Source organism: Tupaia chinensis, unplaced genomic scaffold (assembly GCF_000334495.1).
Source record: "Tupaia chinensis unplaced genomic scaffold, TupChi_1.0 Scaffold143982_1, whole genome shotgun sequence".
NCBI classification, from domain to species: domain Eukaryota; kingdom Metazoa; phylum Chordata; class Mammalia; order Scandentia; family Tupaiidae; genus Tupaia; species Tupaia belangeri.
This window is the reverse complement of record NW_006203833.1, coordinates 3545-6866: the sequence shown is the minus strand read 5'-3', so window position 1 is coordinate 6866 and position 3322 is coordinate 3545. Positions and strand designations below refer to the sequence as shown.

The 3322-nt window shown below is 36.4% G+C and overlaps 1 non-coding gene across 1 annotated transcript; it reads right to left on the bottom strand.

Annotated features, from left to right (window-relative positions):
* Window positions 1–1343: 1343 nt before the first annotated feature.
* Window positions 1344–1482, bottom strand: LOC114005548 (U4 spliceosomal RNA). The gene has a single exon (XR_003547387.1). It is a non-coding gene; the product is annotated as a U4 spliceosomal RNA (small nuclear RNA).
* Window positions 1483–3322: the final 1840 nt, after the last annotated feature.

The following is a 3322-nucleotide window of genomic DNA, read 5'->3' as shown; positions in this document are numbered from 1 at the left end:
AAAAAAAGGCAGGGGCGAGCTGGTGACATGGTAGGTAAGACAGCTGGATCCTGTATGGCTGACTTTGTGGTTCGAATTCTGAACCCAGTGGCTTGAAAATCATGGTGGGAGCATGTACATGCATGCCTTAAAACCCAAAAGGAGAATGAAGGAGAAGGGATTGTGGTGTGGCCATCCTTTATGAGGGGTGATTTCTCACTTTCTCTCTCTCTCTTCATGTCTCTCTGGTGAGTGCATGTGCCCTCTAGCCAGGAAAAAATAAGCGACAGCATTTGATTTTTATCTACAGGAGAAACCTAGGAATCTTTAACTTTTCTTCTGTTCTTTGTTAGCAAAAGTGGGGCCTATAGAGCCACATGATTACTGTTATTTTTATATTATATGTTTTCCCTTTTAGGGATTATTTTTATCTTCTTTCATATGATTATGAAATGAAAAGAGATAAAAATAATACCACTATACCTTTTATATCTTAACTTCATCATCCTGAAAGCTATTTTGACTCATACATCATTTGGCTAGCATCCCTCCTTGAGTTATGTCCCTTTTTTCTTTCTTAGCAAAGGATATATACATGTTTGTTTCCAGAGCCCTGTTTTCTGAGGGAATTAAAGACTATTATATAACATGTGAACTCTCCTTTGCAAAACAACATTTAATTGATAAGTTTTCACAAAAAAGGAAGTCTATAAAATTTCTGTAGGATAATCTGAATGTGAGTCATATTATAACTATGGAATATAGAAAGTTATTAGCACTCTATACAGAAGAACCTAGGAACAATGGAATTTACCAATATTCAGATGAAAAATTTTTATCAGTAACTAGCTTATTGCTGTGAATTCAAGACCTCTGATACTGTAGATATTTTTTAAAAAATATTTTAAATTTCATTTTCTTTTATACATTCCTTCACATTTTTTAGCTTACAAAGTGAATATTTCAACATGTGAACATTTTTCCATAGTCCAGTTGATAAAACTGTAAAATATCTTCAACAGATAATACCACATTTCTTTGTCCTATTAATGCTTTGCCCTTCTGTTTTTCTTCTAAATGTCCTTCCTCAGACCCTCCTCTTTCACACACACTATATCTGGCATTCATATCCATTTACTGTAATTCTTGGAGTCGTGATGTAAAATGAGTTAAGTCCTAGAACAGTTTTATCTGTGAATAAAAGTGAGTGATACTCGTAGTTTTAATTGAATTGCAGCAATATTTTATAACTCTTGGACTGTTCAAATTAGAGTTGACCAAAAGTTTACTTTGTTAAATTCTTATTTTGTTAGTGAATTTTCCTCATGATTGTGTAGAAATTAGACCACTGTATGATTGAAACGGTTGATTGCAAAATCAGAAATTTTTCTTTTTTGTCAAAGATAATGATTTTTCTCACACTAAAATGTAATTGTTTTCAATTAGCAATAATCGTGCCTCGGATAAACCTCATTGGCTATGATACTGCCACTGTGCAAAGCTAATAAAATGTAATTGTTGAAAATAATCTAAGTTGACAATCACCTCAATCTTACCCTGCCCCAAACTAAATTAAACCCTCCAACACATACACACACATGCCATATACACGTGCATACATGTAGATGCACATGCACACTTGCATCCTCTCTCTCTCTCACCTCTCCTCTTACTTTTCTTTCAGGTAAAGTGAAGTAAGTCAGATCCACTGAACACTCTGCTAGATACTTTACAATATTATTTCATTTAACTATTTTAAAACTTAACGATGTAACTATTATGATCTGCATTATGCAGGTAAGGAGACTGAGTAGAGAGTAACTAATTAGTTTAAGATTTATCAATTGATTACGCAGTAGAACTTGAACCCATTTCTGACTCTTTCCTGCGTGTAAGAGGACTTTTAAATGTTTGTCGGAAAAATAGAATTAAAGTACAAGTTTATTTCGGTGTAAAACAATTGAAATCTATGCACAGTATTTTCATAATACATATTTTCCACAAACTTTTTTTCTTTTTTGGGGAGAGGTTTTAGCTACAGGGTGCGTGCGCTTGCCAGAGAGACAGAGACAGAGAGACAGAAAGTGAGAAGTCACCCTCCAGGGGGGATGGCCACACTGCAATCCCTTCTTCTTCTCCATTCTCCTCTCGGGATGTTGGGCACACGTGCACATGTGCCCGGTGTGAGTTTAAGCCACTGGGTCCAGGACTTGAATCGTGGCCGACTACATGGGAGTTCAGTGACATAGCCATTACACTAACTGCTGGTCCCTTTTCCACAAACTCTTTGAAGAACCCATGCACTGCACTGCCTGGACAGTAGGGAGCTAGGAATTTATGCCTTAAGATGGGGAAACGAAGTGGCAGTGAGTTCACTTCCACTGAAACAGTTACTGTGCCTTCATTTTGCAGAGAGGAAAGACCACTGACTACTCTTAAGGAAATTATAAGAGAGGAAGATTTATAAACATAAAATTATAACTGCAGTAATAGATGTCATACCAGAAGTACCCAAGTAGGAAGTATTGTAAAGGAATAATGGATTCATTTTCTAATGGAAAAGATAGGGAGAAGGAAGTAGAGGATACCTATGAAGGAAATGATACCTAATATATCCTAGATAAGAATGATATAAGTAATATCTGCCAAGAGGAGATGATGTCTACATGGGTTTGAAGGTTAAAAAACAAGAGTCCATTCTGTATGTAATACAGAGGGTATGGGTGGTGTGGTGAGGGTAGAAAAGGTGTGTGGACAACTGTAAATAATTGGCTGTTATCAGAATGTAGTATTTATTTATTCAACAAATAGTGACCGGATGCCTACTTAGGGTTAGTCATTGCGTGAGGTACAAGAGGTGAAGTAGACAAGAGAGTTCATGGAGTCTATTGTATACAAGGGAGTATGGAGGACTTAAGCTACACAAGTGGGGAAAAAAATGGAAAGTGATGGGTTCTGAATGCCAGGATAATTTGGTAGAATTTCCCCCAGGAGGTGGAAGCACGTTAAGCAGGGTTATGGTTTGATCAGAGCTTGCGTACAGTGCTTTTGTAGCAATGTGGAGGGTGGATATGAAGGGAATCAGTTTAGAAACAAGAAGCAGTAAGAGGCCATTACTCATTCTGGATGGCAGATTAACAAAAAGATAATTTTTAAAGCAATATCTTGGAAATATAATCAATACTTAGTGTTGTTTGGAATGAATGGATAAAGTAAGAATTAAGGGTGAGTACTGGGTTTGTGATCTTAGTGGCTGGGTAGATGAGAGCATGCATACTTTTAAAAGTGTACTTATTTATTTGTTTATTTTTTTGAGACAGAGTTGAGAGAGAGAGAAGTAGAA